Raw genomic sequence first — 22,806 nt, forward strand, 5'->3', positions numbered from 1 at the left:
CGGCCAAATTGAGGATATGACATGCACACCAGTCATATCCTCGGTTCAGCGTGGCTGGCCAGAGGACAGGGTAGATGAGGAGGAGGAGGAGGAGGAGGAGGAGGACAGCATGTTCAGTCATCTTGTTGGTCAGGCTACTGAAGTCCTGGCTGTTAAGAGTCTGGCGCACATGGCTGACTTTATGGTAAGCTGCCTGTCTCATGACCCTCGCGTTAAGAACATCTTGGCCGACAATCATTACTGGTTGGTAACACTGTTAGACCCACGCTACAAGGAGAACTTTTTGTCTCTTATTCCCGTGGAGGAGAGGTCAACCAAAATGCAGCAGTTCCGGAAGGCCATACTCACGGAAGTAGGCAAAGCATTCCCCTCACAAAACGCTAGCGGCATAGGTCAGGAATCAGTGGACAACTGAGGCGTACAGCCGAGAGAGGCACAAGTCCAATCCGCCAGAGGTAGGGGAACAGTCTTTAAGATGTGGGACAGTTTTCTCAGCCCCTCACGTACCACAGCCCCTGAGGTGCGGGGTAGTGCCACAAGAAATCCTAAGTTTGCCCAGATGCTGAAGGAGTACCTTGCAGATCGAACAACTGTACTCCGACATTCCTCTGTGCCTTACAATTATTGGGTATCCAAGCTGGACACGTGGCATGAATTGGCTCTCTACGCCTTGGAAGTCCTGGCCTGCCCTGCTGCTAGCGTTTTGTCAGAGCGTGTTTTTAGTGCCGCAGGTGGAATCATTACAGATAAACGCACCCGACTGTCAACTGAAAATGCTGACAGGCTGACTCTGATCAAGATGAACAAGGGTTGGATTGGGCCAGACTTCACCACACCACCAGCAAATGAGAGCGGAATTTAAAGTTTGCCATGTACCTCCACTCACCCATGGGTACACACTTCTGGACTTTGGATAATCGCTGGACTGCTCCTCCTTCTCCTCATGCGCCACCATGATGATGACCGTTACAAATTGCAATACTTAGGCCTTTGTTTCAGGTATACCCCCAGTGGTAAATTTTTTCGCCCATTCTTTGCAGAATGGACATTACAACGACAGGAGACCCGCTCCTTTGCAATGGGAACAATGTTTTGAGGCCCTCATGCACGTCTCTACCCAGGGACAACATGGAGCCTCCCAATTTTTGGCTGCCCTGCCTAAGGGCTATACTATAATACACCCACTTCCTTAAAATGGACACTTAATGTTTTGAGGCCCTCATGCACGTCTCTACCCAGGGACAACGTGGAGCCTCCCAATTTTTGGCTGCCCTGCCTAAGGGCTATACTATAATACACCCACTTCCTTAAAATGGACACTTAATGTTTTGAGGCCCTCATGCACGTCTCTACCCAGGGACAACGTGGAGCCTCCCAATTTTTGGCTGCCCTGCCTAAGGGCTATACTATAATACACCCACTTCCTTAAAATGGACACTTAATGTTTTGAGGCCCTCATGCACGTCTCTACCCAGGGACAATGTGGAGCCTCCCAATTTTTGGCTGCCCTGGCAAAGGGCTATACTGAAATAGACCCACTTCCTTACAATGGGCACTTCAGGTTTACAGGCCATCATGCACGTCTCTATCCAGGGACAATGTGGAGCCTCCCAATTTTTGGCTGCCCTGGCAAAGGGCTATACTGAAATAGACCCACTTCCTTACAATGGGCACTTCAGGTTTACAGGCCATCATGCACGTCTCTATCCAGGGACAATGTGGAGCCTCCCAATTTTTGGCTGCCCTGGCAAAGGGCTATACTGAAATAGACCCACTTCCTTACAATGGGCACTTCAGGTTTACAGGCCATCATGCACGTCTCTATCCAGGGACAATGTGGAGCCTCCCAATTTTTGGCTGCCCTGGCAAAGGGCTATACTAAAATAGACCCACTTCCTTACAATGGGCACTTCAGGTTTACAGGCCATCATGCACGTCTCTATCCAGGGACAATGTGGAGCCTCCCAATTTTTGGCTGCCCTGGCAAAGGGCTATACTAAAATAGACCCACTTCCTTACAATGGGCACTTCAGGTTTACAGGCCATCATGCACGTCTCTATCCAGGGACAATGTGGAGCCTCCCAATTTTTGGCTGCCCTGGCAAAGGGCTATACTGAAATAGACCCACTTCCTTACAATGGGCACTTCAGGTTTACAGGCCATCATGCACGTCTCTATCCAGGGACAATGTGGAGCCTCCCAATTTTTGGCTGCCCTGGCAAAGGGCTATACTAAAATAGACCCACTTCCTTACATTGGGCACTTCAGGTTTACAGGCCATCATGCACGTCTCTATCCAGGGACAATGTGGAGCCTCCCAATTTTTGGCTGCCCTGGCAAAGGGCTATACTAAAATAGACCCACTTCCTTACAATGGGCACTTCAGGTTTACAGGCCATCATGCACGTCTCTATCCAGGGACAATGTGGAGCCTCCCAATTTTTGGCTGCCCTGGCAAAGGGCTATACTGAAATAGACCCACTTCCTTACAATGGGCACTTCAGGTTTACAGGCCATCATGCACGTCTCTATCCAGGGACAATGTGGAGCCTCCCAATTTTTGGCTGCCCTGGCAAAGGGCTATACTAAAATAGACCCACTTCCTTACAATGGGCACTTCAGGTTTACAGGCCATCATGCACGTCTCTATCCAGGGACAATGTGGAGCCTCCCAATTTTTGGCTGCCCTGGCAAAGGGCTATACTGAAATAGACCCACTTCCTTACAATGGGCACTTCAGGTTTACAGGCCATCATGCACGTCTCTATCCAGGGACAATGTGGAGCCTCCCAATTTTTGGCTGCCCTGGCAAAGGGCTATACTAAAATAGACCCACTTCCTTACAATGGGCACTTCAGGTTTACAGGCCATCATGCACGTCTCTATCCAGGGACAATGTGGAGCCTCCCAATTTTTGGCTGCCCTGGCAAAGGGCTATACTAAAATAGACCCACTTCCTTACAATGGGCACTTCAGGTTTACAGGCCATCATGCACGTCTCTATCCAGGGACAATGTGGAGCCTCCCAATTTTTGGCTGCCCTGGCAAAGGGCTATACTGAAATAGACCCACTTCCTTACAATGGGCACTTCAGGTTTACAGGCCATCATGCACGTCTCTATCCAGGGACAATGTGGAGCCTCCCAATTTTTGGCTGCCCTGGCAAAGGGCTATACTAAAATAGACCCACTTCCTTACAATGGGCACTTCAGGTTTACAGGCCATCATGCACGTCTCTATCCAGGGACAATGTGGAGCCTCCCAATTTTTGGCTGCCCTGGCAAAGGGCTATACTAAAATAGACCCACTTCCTTACAATGGGCACTTCAGGTTTACAGGCCATCATGCACGTCTCTATCCAGGGACAATGTGGAGCCTCCCAATTTTTGGCTGCCCTGGCAAAGGGCTATACTAAAATAGACCCACTTCCTTACAATGGGCACTTCAGGTTTACAGGCCATCATGCACGTCTCTATCCAGGGACAATGTGGAGCCTCCCAATTTTTGGCTGCCCTGGCAAAGGGCTATACTGAAATAGACCCACTTCCTTACAATGGGCACTTCAGGTTTACAGGCCCTCATGCACGTCTGTATGCAGGGGCATTGGTGAACCTCACAATTTTGGACTGCCCTGGCAAAGGAAAATACTACAAAGACTCACTTCCTCAAAATGGGCACATTAGACTCAAGAGGCCTTCATGTACGTCTCTTCTCAGGGACATCGGAGTGCCACACAATGTTTTCACGTAAAATCTTTCATGTATTAATCTCAAAAAGTAACATACACCAGCTCTATCTCACTATTGGGTATGTGCCCTTAACATTTCTGCCATGAAAAATCATTTTGGGGTCATTTTGGAAGGTTTTCTGGTGAGTCCGTAAAAATGGCGTGAAACGTGGACAAAATTGTTCACAGCTGTGACTTTTGAGTGATAAATGCTTCAAGGGGTCTTCCCCATGCTGTTGCCATGTCATTTGAGCACTCTTCTGAGACTTTTGTGACATTTTTAGGGTTTCTCCATGCTGCCGGGGGGTCATTTCACAAAAATACTCGGGTCTCCCATAGGATAACATTGGGCTCGTTGCTCGGCCCGAGTACACGAGTATCTTGGGAGGCTCGGCCCGAGCTTCGAGCACCCGAGCTTTTTAGTACTCGCTCATCACTAGACAGCTGTAAGGGGCATTTATCATATAAAAAAGGGGGGCCTTTGTAAAATAAATATAATATAACTAGGGCCAGCTTAAGGAGATAACCAGGGATACATATTGTATATGTTGTATTTCACAATTTTTACCTGATTAATTTAAGTTAGGACCAAAACTAAAAACCCATTGTTGATCCCACTATTGTCTCTTTAGATAAAGAGAGTATAAGAGATGGATTCAATAAAACCGAGAGGTCTCACCTTTTCAATGCTCTGAAACTTTTTTAATCTGCTATATCCTCCATGTGTCATACATATATATGTCTAGCAATGGGTGCATCTTCCCTTCCACTGAATATTCCCAATATGTTCCTGAATTATTTTTCTGAATTGGCAGATTGTCTTACCTATGTAGCTTTTGGGGCAGGTGCATTTTGCAATGGAAACTATATCTTGTGTGCCACAGTTTATAAATTCTCTTCTAGAGTAACCAACACCCATTAATTCGCTCCTAAAATTCCCACTTTTTTCCATGTATTCACAAGCCTTAAAAGAGCAGCATCTGAAGGTACTAGTAATATTACTCCAATTAAGCTAAGCTGTATTTTCTGCTGCTGGAGATAAGTGCCTATGTACTAATTGGTCCCTTAGATTTCGGACTCTCTGATATGTTATTGATACTTTAGGTGTCAAAAAATCTTTCAAATCCGGGTCTATCCTCAAAATCTCCAAAAAATTTTGTAGTATCTTAGCCATCTAAATAAATCAGTTGTCAAGACAAACCAAAGAGTCATTTTCTTCTCTAATTTTTGAGACTAACAAGATAGAAATATTTGCTGCCTTGGCCTGATAGTAAACCGACTTTAGGATATTGATAGTGTATCCATGCTTCTCAAATCTGTTTCCCAGTTCTCTAGTCCTGCTTTCAAATTCAATAAATGATGAACAGTTGTGTCTCAGTGTGAGAAACTGCCCTTTTGGGATGGTGGCTTTTCAATTGACAATGCTATTGCATTGCTGTTGGTTTTGTATTTATCGTAGTTTGTAGATGACACTTTGGAGCCATATGAATAGTAAGATCTAACAAAAGAGATTTCATGATTCTCTGTTGTTGAGGTAAATTTAAGACCTACTTGGTTGAAATTGAGGGAAGATGCAAATGTGTCAAACTATTCTTTTGTGCCAACCACATGATAAGGATGTCATCAATATAATGTAGCCACATGGCGCAAGGTCGACTCTTTTTTCTTGTCATTAAAGACTATGGTTTCCTCCCTCCAGCCCATTAAAAATATTGTGTATATGGGAGCACAAGTCTAGGGATATGGCTAATCTCACTAATATTCTCTGCAATTATCTAACTCAGTCAAGGGCTAAAGTGCAGTATCAACCTTATGGAGTAATGATGATATATTAATGTAGGGCTCAAATAAGAATCTGCCCCTTATAAGATTGGTATCAGCTATTAAATCATGATTGTGATAACCATACATTTGAATAAACTGCAGAAGAATCAATCAAGCACCTAATGGGTCGTCTACAGTATTGGATAAAGCATAAAAATTAAGATTCAATAGTAAATCAAACTTGCTTTTAACTAATATTAAAGTGTTTAAATAGGGTGCCATGATGCCAAATGTCAATATTTTATACTGGGCCAATCCTCTTTTTTTGTCTTGAAATCTGGTTAGGGCAAATACTGTCCTGATATTGTGGGAGAATATTTGTAATATTGAAGGAACTGTCTGCAAATCATAAAATTGGTCATGAAAACCATAAAATTCTATGTCCTTACCACTATTCCCTATATCCTATGATAGAGGTGATACTGGGTGGACTTTAAAAGGCATGGTGAAAAAGTTTTTTACACCTTTTAAAAGAAGCAAGCAAAAGTTATGTTTTGTAATAATTGTCCATCTATGTCAGTGAATAAAAGACACAGGCATAATTCAGGAACATATATTTAGTTGATATAACCAAGTTAATGACTCCTTCCCTATCATACTGTTGTATGTAAGCTTGCCAGGACAGGACAGGGCCCTCTCGCCTTAACCAGTCTATCTGTAACGTATATCTGTATTTTGTATGTAACCAGTTCTCATGAGCAGCACCATGAAATCAATGGTGCTCTATCTATAAATAAATAATATTATTTTTCTTCCTCCTTTGCAGTAGCAACATAATCAGCAATAGTAGCAGTGATGACTGCTAGAGGCAGTGGCACTACAAATTACAGCAGGATGCCAGCTCACACTTCAGCACCATGACAGCACTGCACATTTTGAGGAGGTGTAGATCACTCATCGAGACATTAAAGAGACCTCTCTCACAGTCGTTGGTCGGTCACACATCACTGTCTGATCACATCATTTAAGGCTGGTGGCACTGATGCCATTATACTCTGGCAGCAGTAGAAAGATTGGTGCTGCCACAGCACCAATCACTGTTAGTCATCAATGTTATACACACTTTATTGTAAGATTAATTAAAATTGGGGCAATTGGCTGATCAGAATAGACCAACCAATCTCCACTATCCCCTTTGCAAGTGTGGTGTATCCCACTGTGGCCATGAGTACAGATGTTTCCAAGACATGGTTACTGGTTTTGCACATGACTTAAGTGGATGTTAGTTTGAGGAAACATCCCCTTGATTATGACATACTTGTAAGGCTCAGGCCACATGGTCATTAAATTAAAGTTAATCACATGACATCCAGCTCCCACTTTGCTGGAGTGTAAGCCGAGAGTCATGCGACTGTCAAGCCACTGTGATGCGATCCTGTGATCGCAGCACAGTCGCGGAGGATAGAGTGGGCGCTGTGGAGGAGAGTGAGGGATTAATCTTCCTATCTCCTCCATTATCAGCTGATGTGATTCTTGCACTGTACTAGCGTTGTCCAATCACTTCCGGCTTCATTCTCCAGACTTCAAATGCATGAATATTCAACAGGAAGTGAGAACTGTAACTGGCCACTCACAGTCTGTTGACTACTCCTGCATCTGAATGCAATGAGCGAGAAGCCGGCACTAATTGGGTGCATGGCTAGTGTGACATCACAATCTTAAGTGAGCCTCAGGAATGCTAGTGCCAACACCACTGGAACCACTCTGGCACTTCACACTGGCTCTTCCCGATTGCCCTGGTTCATTGGCAACTCAATGACATCATCATATGTGAGAAATTCCTGGTCTGGTGCTGACCAGGAGTGACCATAGGTTGGAGTACCAATTCAGGGGACATCATAGGATCAGCACACCATGGATTATGTTGGAGCTTTGAAGATTTTTAAAAATATTAAATCGTTCAATGAGGGACAAAGGGAGTCTTTATTCAAATGAACTACTTTTTCCTGTGTGTGTGATTTTTTTTAACTTTGAACTTACTGTGTTTGTAATGGGGGTGTCTGATGGATGCCCCTCCTTTACTAACACCTGGGCTTGATTCCAGTTGACAATTGACAGTTGACATTTACCCCCCAAAATATTACTCTGATTGCCACCACACCAAGGTAATGGGGAAGAGCCAAGGCAAAGCAAAATAATTGGTACAACTAATATATATGACAATTTTGAGATGACTGAGGGTGGTTATATTTAGCCTGGGAAGGGTCAAATAACCATAGACCTTCCCAACCTGATAATACCAGCAGGCAGATGTCTGCTTTACCTTGACTGGTTATCAAAAATAACGAGAACCCCAGGTCAATTTTAAGATTATTTATTTATTTAGTTCCCAGCAGTGACTTGGAACTTAGAGATGCATCCAGATATTTTCCCCATGCGGTTCCCATTCCATTTGAGCACAGTTTCCATCCATTTCAGCAAATTTCCTGACTCCCCCAGCTCTCTAGGGGGTCTGCCAGAAACATTCTTGAGTTTCCCTTTGACTTCCATTACACTTGTCCGTCGAATCGAGAGTCTGACCTGCTCGATTCGAATAATGAGCAATCAAACAGTTTAGTGTTCGCTATCAGTGATACAAATTCTTAAACTATGTTCCACACACTGCATCTTTTACTGCATTTTTGATGCATTTTTAATGTCACAAAGATGCACCTAAATGCATTATTTCCTTCTCCCAGGAAAGTTTGTGAGATTTATTTTTTGCTGTCCGGACAGTGCATCTTTTTTTGGTTGCATCTTGGCTGCGTTTTTGGAGACACAGCCAAGATGCAGCATGTCAATTCTTTTTGTGCCTTGTGTCGGAGGACTGGCAGATCAATCCCCCGCTGACTCGGAGTCCATGGGGGATTGATTCCTGATATCTAGCCAGATACCAGGTCCCATAAAGTCAATGGGGATTAGAATCTGGCGCAAAGGGGTATGAGCAAGAGCTTCGTACTTACCGAATCCCCGGTGCAGCTGTCACACTACTCCTGTTACCAGTCATTCACTTCCCAGGCCACTCATTACCTAAATTGAATATGCACTACTTCCGCCGCCTACTGGCGACTGTGATTGTTGCAGTCAGATGTGCCCCCATTATGAATGACAGCTGTCTGACTGCAACCAATCCCAGCCACTGGTGGGCAGGTCTATATCATACAATACAATAAATAAATCAATCAATATTTTAAAAAAAACAGTGTGCGATCCCCCAGCCAAGCCAACCCAGCCAAGATGAAGCCTCACAGCTGATGGCTGGTATCCTCATGCTGGGCAGACCCACGTTATTGGGGTCCCTTCAGCCTAAAAATATCAGTCTGCAGCCGCCCGGAATTGCCACATCCATTAGATGCGACAGGCCTGGGACTTTACCCAGCTTCTCCCGATTGCCCTGATGCGGTAGAAATCAGGGTATTAAGGAGTTAATAACAGCCCACGGCTGCCACTAAGTCCTAGATTAGTAAGTGAAATGAAATAACTCAAACACCAAAATAATGCTTTATTTGGAATAAAAGACAAAAAAGCACCCTCTTTCACAACTTTATTAACCCCAACACAACCCTCCAGGTTCATCGTAATCCACACGAGGTCCCACGATGCCTCCAGCACTGCTACATATCTGAAGTTCACAGCGATTGCCATAGAACAAGACTGCCTGCTGTGAAGTTTAGGCCACAACTAAAGTGAGCCATGCGCTCAGTGGTGACCACTCAGGTTAGCTGCGGCCGCAGCATGACCATGGCCATCACCTGTGACAGCAAACTACCTGAGTGACGTTCCACTGATCATGTGGCCCACTTCAGTCACTCGAGTAATTTGCTGTCACAGGTGGAAGACTCCAGCTGTAGCCATGGGAAACCTGAGTGATGTCAGTGCTTATCCCATGGCTCATTTCAGTTGCTGCGTGGAGCTCACAGTGGGCATTCTTGTTCTATGGCGCTCGCTGTTAGCTTCAGATATATAGCAGTGCTGGAAGCGTTGTGAGACCTCGTTTAGATTACCTCGAACCTGGAGTTGTGTTTGTTATTAGTAGCAGCTGTGGGCTGTTATTAACTACTTATTACCCTGATTGCTACCGCACTATGGGAATGGGAAGAGGCGGGTAAGGTCCCGGGATTGTCGAATGTAATGGATGCAGAAATTCTGGCCAGCTTCTGGCTTATATTTTTAGGCTGGGGGGCAGCCTAAAAGTGACCCTGTTCCGTCCCTCTATCAAGCTCTTCTGTTATTTCTTTCTATCTCTTTCTTTCTGTTCTTTCTAATTATCTAGCCTATATGTTCTATCAATTTTCTATTATCTACATATTATCTGTTTATCTATTATCTATCTATCCTCTATCAATCTATTCTAGATATCTATCAATTATCCTATCCTGTCATTGTTTCTCCTTTAAAAAACGCATTAACAAAAATGCAGAAAAAATGCCGCAAAACCGCGGCAAAACGTGATGCTTTTTTGGGTTATAAGCTGCATTTTCTGAGACTACAGGAAAAGGATGCAGTCAAGATGCACTCAGAAAAAAGATGCAGTGTGTGAACTTAGCCTTAGGGGCACTTTATATCTACAGAAAAACATTGATAGATCAGATATTGCTTTGATTTAGTATTGACCTAAAGCATGCCGCTTCCAATGACCTAAAACATCTTTTTTTCTATGCTATTCAGATATTTATTTAAATCAGTAAATCCCACAGCTTTTACGCTCATATGAGGTTTTTACATTCAGCAGAAAAGATAGTTTTGAATGTAACACTGCCATAATTGTCTTTTGTCTGGTCTTATAACGGGACAGAAAAATGGAAATAAAGATGCAAATGTAAAAATATGCTAACAATAATACCATTATACATAATGACTATTATGTTGTCAGTAATTACGTTTTCTTTCCTAATGTAATAGCATCAGGTGTTTAGTTGAGATGAGCGGATTGATCTAGAATCAAATTTCCTGAAATCTCCAGTTACACGTGAATTCAAACAATCTGCGATTCCATTCACGAGGATTGAAAATGAGAAACTCTCAGTGCCATTTCACAGGCAGTAAAAATCATATGGTCTGGCCAAGGAATGTTATTTTATATTTGTACTGTATAGAATTAAGAGTGATCTGAGCACACAGAATACATAGAGGAAAAGTCTCCGATCTATCTGCACCTGGTAGCTGCACACGTTGGCTGATCAGATCAGCCAACATGTGTGGGACTGATGGGAGTTCAGTGCATGAGCCATATCAAAGGGCGGGTCTCGACCAATGACGTACTTATCCATCATTGGTTGTAAAGGGGTTAAAGCACCACTCCAGTGTTTTTTTTAGCACTTGAGTGGTACTTAAAATCTAAGTCCCCTGCCCCAATTCTTATACTCACCCTTCAGCGGTTCATCCTTTTTCGGCGCTGCTTCGGTCTCAAGGAGCCATCTTCTGCCAGTAACTTCTGAGTGTGGAGATGTCCGAAGTTATGTCACAAGCCCTTAATGCCCTTAATCTATGAGAGCCAGAGCGAGTTTCTCATAGAGTTGTATTGATTTGTGACCTTCGGTTCCCTCCATGAAACACTTGAGCAGCCCGTTGGTCACAAATCACCAGAGACCAACGGGAGTGATGGTAGAAACAGGTGAAGATGATGGTAGGTGAGTATAAGATAAGCCCGCTTTACACACTACAATATATCTTACGATGTGTCGGCGGGGTCACGTCGTAAGTGACACACATCCGGCATCGTAAGGTACATTGTAGTGTGTAACAGCTACGTGCGATTGCGAATGAACGGTAAAACGTTCATCGCATACACGTCGTTCATTGCTCATGAATTGAACGTCAGATTGTTCATCGTACCCGGGGTATCATACATCGCAGTGTGTGACACCCCAGGAACGATGAACAGATCTTACCTGCGTGCTGCGGCTCCCGGCCAACAATGCGGAAGGAAGGAGGTGGGCGGGATGTTTACGTCTAGCTCATCTCTGCCCCTCCGCTTCTATTGGCCGGCTGCCGCGTGATGTCGATGTGACGCCGAACGTCCCTCCCATTCCAGGAAGTGGATGTTCGCCACCCACATCGAGGTCGTATGGACGGGTAAGTACGTGTGACGGGGGTTAATCTTTTGTGCGGCACATTCAACAAAATTGAACGTGACGCACATACGATGGGGACGGTTACGATCGCATACGATATCGTATGCTGGATCGTAACATGTAAAGAAGGCTATAGGGAGAAGGGGGGACTTAAGGCCCCGTCACACACAGAGATAAATCTTTGGCAGATCTGTGGTTGCAGTGAAATCATGGACATTTTGTTCCATTTGTACACAGCCACAAACCTGGCACTGATTGTCCACAATTTCACTGCAACCACAGATCTGCCACAGATCTGCCACAGATCTGCCACAGATCTGCCACAGATCTGCCACAGATCTGCCACAGATCTGCCACAGATTTATCTGTGTGTGTGACAGGGCCTTTAGATTTAAAGCTCAACTTCAGCAATGAATTAAAAAACAGAACGCTACAGTGATACTTTAAAATAATTTCTTAAGCCTGCTTTACTTCTCCAGTAATCTAATAATAAACACATACAAAGGCCAGATGAATACAGCTGCAGTTGCACATGCTTTTTAGCAGGACATGATTCTAGCTAGATATTATGGGTTCATCCTATTTTGTAGAGCTATGTGGCATTTGTTTTAATTTTTCTAAAGATAAAACAATGGAACCCTAAAATGTAAACCCAAGTGTTTGCCTACTCAAGTGTGTGAGGTGTTTTTTTTCATAAATTTTTTAGCCCTCTTCATTGCTACAATAGTCTAATTTTAGATGTATAGATTCCGCTCATTGCAGGTGCTTGCTTGTTTGAAGTGATTCTGCCAACATTTTCTGCTACCATCTGAATTAGCTACCATTTGTAGCCTATGACTGTGATATCATTAGCAAGAATCAGCCTTTTGCTCAGTTCAACTCTTCCGTCACATAACAGTTAATGTTGTACATAACAGAATTTCCAATCCATCAATAACACCTGATTCTATTCTGCCTCAAATTCTACTAAACCACCGAACACTGGCAGCTAAAGAACACACTACACCAGAAAAATGTCTTTCAGTTGATGCTTAGGAGGACATGAACAGTCAGCCGTTGTTCATGGAAGACATAAGCGGGCTTTACACACTACGATATTGTTAATTAATTATCGTCGGGGTCATGTTGTTTGTGACACACATCCAGCGTCATTAACGAGATCACAGCGTGTAACACTTAAGAGTGATCTTAAACGATCGCAAAAGAGGGCAAAATCGTTTGCCGTGGAGAGGTAGTCCTGAAATAAAAAAATCGTTTTTGGCTTATTAGCGATGTTCTTTGTCGTTCCTGCGGCAGCACACATCGCTGTGTGTGACACCGCAGGAGCGACAAACATCTCCTTTCCTGCCTCCACCGGCAATGCGGAAGGAAGGAGGTGGGCGGGATGTTTATATCCCGCTCATCTCCGCCCCTCCGCTTCTATTGGACAGTTGCCGTGTGACGTCGCTGTGACACCGCACGACCCGCCCCCTTAGAAAAGAGGCAAATCGCCGGCCAGAGCGACGTCGCAGAGCAGGTATGTGCGTGTGATGATGCCATAGCGATAATGTTCGCAACAGCAGCGATCACACAATATCGCATGTACGACGGGGGCGGGTGCTATTGCGCTCAACATCGCTAGCCGATGCTAGTGATGTCGCATCATGTAAAGCCCCTATAGTGTCAAATTAGATGGACAACATGATTCTAAAGTCAATCTGTGCTGCAGGCTCTGTGAGCCGAGGTCATAGTGACAATGTCCATTGTGGTGGCTCGCTAAAGGCCGCTTTAAATGCTGCAATACCGGTACCGATATTGGTTGCGTGCGTACCCACCCCATCGGTTGTGCGACATGGGCAAATCGCTGCCCATGGCACACAACATCGCTCAGACCCGTCACACTACTTACCTGCCTAGCGACGTCGCTGTGACTGGCGAACCGCCTCCTTTCTAAGGGCACGGTTCGTTTGGCGTCACAGCGACGTCACTAAGCGGGCACCCAATACAAGCGTAGGGGCGGAGATGAGCTGGACGTAACATCCTGACCACCTCCTTCCTTCCGCATTGCGGGCGGCCGCAGGTAAGGTGAGGTTCCTTGTTCCTGCGGTGTCCCACCTAGCGATGTGTGCTGACGCAGGAACGACAAACAACATCGTACATGCAGCAGCAATGATAATTGGGAATAGGGGGGCATGTCACCGATTAGCGATTTTGCATGTTTTTGCGATGATACAAAATTGCTCATAGGCGTCAAACGCAACGACATCGCTAAAGCGGCCAGATGTGCGCCACGAATTCTGTGACCTCAACGAGATCGCTTGAGTGATGTCTTAGCATGTAAAGCGGCCTTAAATCCAAGTAAAGCTCGAGTTGAGAATCAGGCAGAAGGAGGTTGGTTTGTTGCTAATTAGGGATGATCAAATACCTTAAATATTTGGCTTTGCGAATATCCGACGAATAGGTCGCCGCTATGCAAATATTCAATGCGCAATGTAAGTCTATGGGAAGCCCGAATAGTTCTGAATAGATGTTATTCGGGTTTCTCATAGGCTTACATTGCGCATCGAATATTCACGAATAGTCGAATAGCAGCTACCTATTCGGCAAATATTCGCGAAGCTGAATATTTTAGCTATTCGATCATCCCCATTGCTAATACAGTGCCTTGCAAAAGTATTCAGCCCCTTTGATTTTTCAACCTTTTCCCACATTTCAGGCTTCAAACATAAAGATAAAAAATTTGAAGTTGAATGAAATTTATTGCTTATTTTAAACTTTTATAAAAAATAATAAACTTAAAATTGGGGAGTACAATATTATTCGGCCCCTTTAAGTTAATACCTTTGCTGCGATTACAGCTGCAAATCGCTTGGGGTATGTTTTTCTCAGTTTTGCACATCGAGAGACTGAAATTATTGCCCATTCTTCCTTTGCAAATAGCTGGAGCTGAGTGAGGTTGGATAGAGAGCATTTATGAACAGCAGTTTTCAGCTCTTGGATTCAGGTCTTGAATTTGACTTGGCCATTCTAACACCTGGATACTAGGGATGAGCGAGCATGCTTGCTGCTAATCGGTGCTCGCCCGAGCATCTCAGTGCTCAGGATACTCGGCGAGCTCCGAGTACCAGTGAGATGCTCGGGCACATGCTCAGCTGCATGTGGGCGATGTTTACAGAGTCAGCCCACATGCAGGGATTGGCTGTCACACACTGTAATGCCACAACCAACATGACAGCTGATGGTGCTATGCTCGGCATCAGCAGTGTGATCCACAGTCAGCTAGTGTAGGGGGAAGTTCTGCTCAGCCAGGGACAGATTTAGTGTGTGTCTTAGGTAGTGTTGATACTAGGAGACATGACGTCACCGCTGCCACCATTGCCATAGTAACCTACCGAGCGAGTTACTATAGCATCAGTGATCTCCGATCACCTTATTACCGGGGCCGCTATGCACTGGCTCCTGGAGGAGCCGCAGGAGTTAACTCCCTGTTTACCGGCCAGGCTATTCAGCGGCTTATACAGGAGCCGCTGAATAGCGGTGCCGGGAATCAGCTGATCGGAGATCACCATTGCTATAGTAACTCGCTCAGAAGGTTACTGCGTCACCACCTACCAACCCATCACAGCCTCTGCTTGATTACACAGCACAGTGGAGCAGCAGCGTTCTTCCTCCCTGTGCCGTGTGATATAGTAGAGCTGCATAGGTTGAAGAAGACAGAAGACCAGGATCGTGGAGGGGTGAGAGGGAGTAATAAAGATGGAGTCTCTAAGTGTGTCTGTGTATTTATTTATAATAAAGTATTTTTTCTCTTTGTGGTGTTTTTTTGTTTAATCCTTTATTGGAGATTATTAATGGCCGGGTCAAACTTGGCCTGACATTAAGAATCTCAGGCTTCATACCAGCTGGTAAAACAAAGCTGGTTTTAGCCCCTTATTACCCAGCGTGCCACCCGGCACCAGGGCCACTTTAGGGGTTGGAAACAAAGCCAGAAGATGGCGCTTCTATGAAAGCGCCATTTTCTGGGGCTACAGCGAACTGCAATTTGCAGCGGGGGGCCCAGAAAGCTTGGGCCAACCTGCGCTGTAGATTCCAATCCCCAGCTGCCTAGTTGTACCTGGCTGGGCAGAAAAATTGGGCGAAGCCCATGTCATTTTTTTTTTTTTATTATTTCATGAAATTCATTAAATAATTAAAAAAAGGACTTCCCTATATTTTTGGTTCCCAGCTGGATACAAATAGGCAGCTGGGGGTTGGGGGCAGCCCGTTGCTGCCTGCTGTACCTGGCTAGCATACAAAAATATGGCGAAGTCTACGCCATTATTTTTTTTTTTTCGTTTTTTTGACAAAAACTTAATAAAAGGGCGTCCCTGTATTTTCCATTGCCAGTGAAGATGACACCAAGCACTGGGGGTTAACAGCCAGTAGCTGCTTGGGTTATCCTTAGCTAGCAATAGAAAATTCAGCAGTAGTCCACGCATTTTTTTTTTTACCCCAAGGGTTAGGGTTATGTCATTGGATTTTTTCTTTTATTTTTTAATGATTTAAAGAAAAAAAAAGAAAAAAAAAATGACATTGGCTTTGCCATATTTTTGTATGCCAGCCTTGTACAGCAAGCAGGTACAGGCTGCCCCTTAACCCCCATCTGCCTATTTGTACCCGGCTGGGAACCAAAAATATAGGGAAGCCCTTTTTTTATTATTTCATGAATTTCATGAAATAATTAAAAAACAAATTATGTGAGCTTCGCCCAATTTTTGTGTCCAGCCAGGTACAACTATGCAGCTGGGGACTGGAATCCGCAGCGCAGGTTGGCCCAAGCTTTCTGGGCCCCCCTGCTGTGAATTGCAGTCTGCAGCAGCCCAGAAAATGGCACGTTCATAGACACGCCATCTTCTGCTGCTGTATCCAACTCTTCCAGTGGCCCTGGTGCTGGGTGGCTCGCTGGGTAATAATAGGGTTAGGGCTAGCTGTGTATTATCAGCTGGCCCTAAGCCCGAAATTCATGGTGTCACGCCAATATTAGACATGGCCACCATGAATTTCTAGTAAAGATAAAAAAAACACAACACAGACAGAGAAAAATATTTTTATTAGAAATAAAACACAACACAATTAGTGACTCCACCTTTATTGAACTAAAGAATCCCCTCCTCCTCCGTAGTCCTGGGTCGAGGGTCCCTCGGTGTCCAATCCGAACTTAATATCATCTGATTGGTTTACCGGAAGGCAAAGCGATCAGATGTATGAGATTCAAGGACCTGAATCACATGACACATCAGCTGATTATATAAACGGTTGTATACAATCAGCTAATGCATCTGTAGAAAAAAAAAAAATATACACCTCTGTGCAGACTCCCGTCCGATAGCTGCAGGACCCACCGGTAATAAGCTGATGTGGGCACTTGACAGTTTCAGCTGATCATTTAAACCGGTTGGGCGGTAAAAAGCTGGCCTCACCTCTGGACTTATCAGCTGATACTGTCATTTGACCGCATCAACTGATCACCGGGAGGTCCTGGAGCGATCGGACGTGTTCCGGGTGTCTGCAGATCGGTGAATATGATAATATTTTTTTTTCTACTGTTCACTTTTGGTTTCGCTTAGCAGCAAATGTACAGGCAAAGAGAAGCTGCCGCACATATGCTACTAAGCGAAAGTTCATGTCACATGGAGAGGAGGAAGACAGGATTCTTCCTCCCACTAATACAAAGACAACATTATTATACATTTGTGACATTTTTAGGCTTTCTGCAGACTGCCGGGGATGCCGCCGGAAACATGCTCGAGTCTCACAAAGGCTAACATTGGGCTTGGTGCTCGGGTCGAGCACCAGAGCATTTTACTGCTTGATCATCTCTACTGGATACGTTTATTTGTGAACCATTCCATTGTAGATTTTGCTTTATGTTTGGGATCATTGTCTTGTTGGAAGACAAATCTCCGTCCCAGTCTCAGGTCTTTTGCAGACTCCAACAGGATTTTTTCAAGAATAGTCCTGTATTTGGCTCCATCCATCTTCCCATCAATTTTAACCATCTTCCCTGTCCCTGCTGAAGAAAAGCAGGCCCAAAGCATGATGCTGCAACCACCATGTTTGACAGTGGGGATGGTGTGTTCAGGGTGATGAGCTGTGTTACTTTTACGCCAAACATATCATTTGGCATTGGGCCCACAAAAGTTCTTCCACATGTTTGGTGTGTCTCCCAGGTGGCATGTGGCAAACTTTAAATGACACATGGATATCTTTGAGAAATGGCTTTCTTCTTGCCACTCTTCCATAAAGGCCAGATTTGTTCAGTGTACGACTGATTATTGTCCTATGGACAGACTCTCCCACCTCAGTTGTAGATCTCTGCAGTTCATGCAGAGTGATCATGGGCCTCTTGGCTACATCTCTGCTCAGTGTTCTCCTTGTTTGAGATGAAATTATGGAGGGACAGCCAGATCTTGGTAAATTTGCAGTGGTTCGATACTATTCCCATTTCAATATGATCGCTTGCACAATGCTTCTTGAGATGGTTAAAGTTGTTGAAATTATTTTGTAACCAAATCCGGCTTTAAACTTCTCCACATCAGTATCAAGGACGTGCCTGTTGTGTTCCTTGGTCTTCATGATGCTCTCTGTGCTTTAAACAGATCACTGAGGCTATCACAGAGCATGTGCATTTATACAGAGACTAGATTACACACAGGTGGCTTATATTTATCATCATCAGTCATTTAGGACAACATTGGATCATTCACGGATCTTCAATGATCTTCTGGACTGAGTTTGCTGCACTGAAAGTAAAGAGGCAGAATAATAATGCACGCCCCAAGTTTCAGTTTATTCTTTTTTACAAAAGTTTAAAATAAGCATTCAATTTCATTCAACTTCCCAATTGTGTCCCACTTGTTGTTGATTCTCCACCATAACATTACAATTTTTATCTTTATGTTTGAAGCCTGAAACATGGGAAAAGGTTGAAAAATTCAAGGGGGCCGAATACACAAGGCACTGTAAGTGATAGCCATTTCACACAGAGAAGCTTCTGTCAGCTGAATCATGAATCATGATCAAGATGATGATTATGTATTGGGCAAACCCTGGGAACCAGATGGGTGATGAGAAGTTAAGGTAATTAGATTAGGTTGCTGGAATTGGTTACGCACACTGCAGGTGACATGTGTTAAAAACGTCTTTTGCAGCCAAATCTGCTTTTCCTGCTGTTAGCTCTGGATTGGATAGTGCCATGTGTACTGTTGGTGGTGAAGATGCCATAGCATCTAAAATGTCTGTTTGCAGTGTTGGTGAGTTGTATGTGCAGGCTTCTTGTGTGTGAGACTTCTTTTGCATGTTACTTTCAAATGATTCTTTAGTAGTGATGGGCGAACCCGAACTGTAAAGTTTTCCTGGGAAGCTTGTGTTACAGTTCTGGTCCAGTTCAGGTCTAGGAGCTGTAAAGAAAAGCACATTAATAAAAAACATTATGATTATACTTACCGATAACACGATAAGTCCTGTAGACACGCTCAGCCGCTGTCTCCCGGCTGCTTCTGCTTCCAGGTCCGAACATTAACTTCCGGTTGTATTCATTGCACTGCTCGTCACTAGGCAGTTTTCAGCTTTTTTTGGCCGTGTTCGCAGTGACGTCAGGGTTCACCCAAGTCCATGTACTCGACTGAACTTTGACTGTCACTGTGCGAGTCTCGCATTGGTATCACCTGGCACGGTGCACACTCTCCTGAAAGGAACACGTCGGCTGCATGTATTTCCATGCAGCTGAAGTGCTCCTGTCAGGATAGTGTGCACCATGCTGGGTGATACCGATGCGAGACTCGCAGGAGTCACACGCAAGCCTCAGCTGTGCACTCGGGTGAAGTCTCTGACAGCTCTCAGCTGAGTCTGTGTGAGAAAACCTGTTTATCTTCTTGCACAGATGTAGCAGAGCTGAAGATGCTCGCCTGCCTTTGGACTATGTCACAGAGGGTTTTTTGGGTAATAAATATGGAGTCCTAAATGTCTTCTGTTTTATTTCTAATAACATATTTTTATCTCTGTGTTGTTATTTTATTTTACTGTTAAAATAACAATTACAGACATTGTCACAGAGTGGGCGTCTGTGATTGGATGCTGGAGTAATCTGAAACCAGCCCATACATTCTAGTATCTAGAGTATATGGACAGATTCCGGGTTACTCCAACAGCCAATCACAGATGCCCATTCTGCATGACGGTGTCTAAGATTGGCTGTTGGGTCCCTTACACTTATAATAGAGTAAAAATAAATAAATAATTAAAAAAATGACATAGCGCTCCGTGGTATTTTTGATTCTCAGCGCAGATAAAGCGTACGGCTATGAGCTGCCACCCCCTTCTGCCTGGCTTTACCTTGGCTGGCAATCAAAATACAGGGAAGCCCATTAATTTTTTTAAAATGATTTAAAAAAATAATTAAACAAAAGCGTGGGCTCCCGCTGTATTTTGATTACTAGTCAGGTAAAACCAGACAGCTGGGGGCTGGGATTCTCCACAGCCCGCAGGCACTCCTGGAAATGGCGCATGGTTTCTTAGTGCCATTTCCAGACCCTTTACCTGGCTCATCCAGCAGCCCTGATGGCAGTGGCACGCTGGGTAATAAAGAGGTTAATGCCAGCTTTGTATTCTCAGCTAGTACTAAGATCATGCCAAATTAGACATGGCCACTGTTGTGAATACATTTTCCAGTTTGGGACTCCCTCTTGTGGTCAGTGCTGGCGGTGCAGTTGACTTTACTGTTATGATTCAGGGACTGAGGAGGATCAAAAATGCGGAAACCCAAAAAGTAACCATAGTGGCTTGAACCTTAACGAACTGCAAACCTAATCTGACACACAACTAGAAGTAACAGTGGGATGAGCCTACGATGACCTAGTCGTCTTGACACAGCCGGAGAACTAAATATTCTTACAGAAAGAAATATAAGAAAAGCTAATCTGCCTCGGAGCAATCCCCAAAGATATAGATAGCCCCCCACATGTAAAGACCACGGTGATATAGGAAAACACAATACAAAGCTAGAAAACAGATTCAGCAAAGAGGAGGCCCAAACTATCTTTATAGGAAAGGATAGGAAAGAGCACTGTCTGCAGCAGTAAAAACCTAAAAAATCTCAGCACGCCTGACATGAAAAACCCTGAAGCTTCATGGCCTCTCCCCTAGTATATCAGTACTCTGATATTACTGAGATCCAAAAACACTAACATAGATGAGGGACTGAATTTAATACCAAGCATGACAAAACACAATACATTGCAGAATCACGGAGCTAAATATACAGACACTCCCAGCAGGGAATAATCCAATTCCACCAGGAACTCCACGAAGGCAAAATAGGAATCAAGCAATAGTATCAAAACAGAAAAAACAATGGAAACAATAAGCAGAGGTACAAAGACCAACTTATCTTGAGAGGAGTTCTGGTAGAGAGCAGGGCTGGTTTCAGAATGTCCTCAACACACAGGAAATCAATTGAGCACCGGCAAGTAACAGGAGAAAACTACTCAGTTATATAGTCCCAATCTGAAAGGTCTGATTGGCAGTCCTCCACAGGTGTGTGACTCTCATTCCACAAGTCAACTGCACTGCCAGCACTGACCACAAGAGGGATCCCCAAACTGGAAAATGTATTCACAACAGGCCACCATGAATTTCAAGTAATCAGTAAAAAGAAAAACCCAACACATAGAAAAAAAAATTTAATTGGAAATAAAACAAAAAAAATGTTGAGACTCCATCTTTATTCTAAAAAATACTTTGTCTATACAGAGCAAGAAGCAGGCTGACAGTGACAGTCAAAGCTCAATCCATGGCTAAGCCATGGACTCGGGTGAACCATGACATAACCGCAAACACGGCCGAAAACTGCTGAAGACTGCCAAGTGACAAGCAGTGCAGTGAATACCTGCAGAAGTTAATGATTGGACCCGGAAGCAGAAGCGGCCAGAAGACAGCCGCTGAGTGGGTGTGCAGGATGCATTGCAGGAGCAGTAAGTATAATGACAATGTTAATTATTAACTATATTCTTTATTTTACAGAACCCCCCTCCCCATCCCATAACTGTAAAATCTAAGTTCGGGGTTTGGACGCAAATTCGCGTTATCTCAGAATCCCAACTAGATCTTTCAAAAAAGTTCAGACGAGTCTCCTGAACACGAACATCAGGGGTTTCGCCCATCACTATTTTTTAGCACTCTGCAGGCTCTGCAAGAGTAAAATAAGACAGACTTGCTGATTCTTATATATTAGGATCTACAGTGCTCCATCAGCACATGAAGCAACATCATCTAATAAATTGGTAAAGTCAAGGCATCAAGCAATTAGAGCAAGCTTCAAGTTGACCTCTCTTTTTACACCATGTTAATTTTTCTGTCAGTCAAGCCGCACCTTTAGGTAGCACTAGTTTGGTGTCATCCTCACTACCATCATCAATGTCATCCTCCTCTAGAGTGTCATACTCCAAGTACACCTCCTCGTTATTTTCCATCGAAACAGCAAATATCAATCACTGATTGCAAGTTGAGGAAACAACAGTATACACTCAGTCATATGCTAGTATGCCAACTCAGCTTGTATCTTATCAAGTTGCTTATGATGCAGCCACTGCTTTGCAATCTTCTAATTCTTTTCAAGAAACAATGGCATGCACTCCCTGGGAAATACCAAGTCACCATTTTTTCTCTCAGAATGGGATGCCTGCTCTCTATTTTCACGAGCAGAACAACTTAGATGATATGTCTCTTGGTCATGTCTTTGAACTCCATAGTGCACTGCCCTATTGAAACCAGGAGCAGCAACTCTGGTCAGGGAGAATACATACGTTTCACAGCTAAGTGGGTGAATATTTTCAATGGCAGCAATGCACTACTGCATCTGTGAAAGGTGATCAATCCTCCGTGACTGGGAGCTATATCTGTTGCCATCTACATATCCTACCGTTCTTGCTAAACAGATATGGCCTAATCCTAAACAAGCATAGGACACATGTTTCATTTCAAATAGCACCTTTAATCTTTTTACTCATGAAAGCTGTTTTAAAGCTTGCAAACCTTGGGGTAGAGTTGTTGCTTTGCATCAAGAGGCAACCCAGTTCTATGGTTCTTATGTGGCTAAGCACGCTTTCCTAGCTTTGCAGAAACCGAACACCTCCTGGTTGTGACTAGAGATGAGCGGTGTTCGAATCGAACTGTTCGCCAATCTC

Source organism: Anomaloglossus baeobatrachus, chromosome 1 (assembly GCF_048569485.1).
Source record: "Anomaloglossus baeobatrachus isolate aAnoBae1 chromosome 1, aAnoBae1.hap1, whole genome shotgun sequence".
In the NCBI taxonomy this organism is placed as follows: domain Eukaryota; kingdom Metazoa; phylum Chordata; class Amphibia; order Anura; family Aromobatidae; genus Anomaloglossus; species Anomaloglossus baeobatrachus.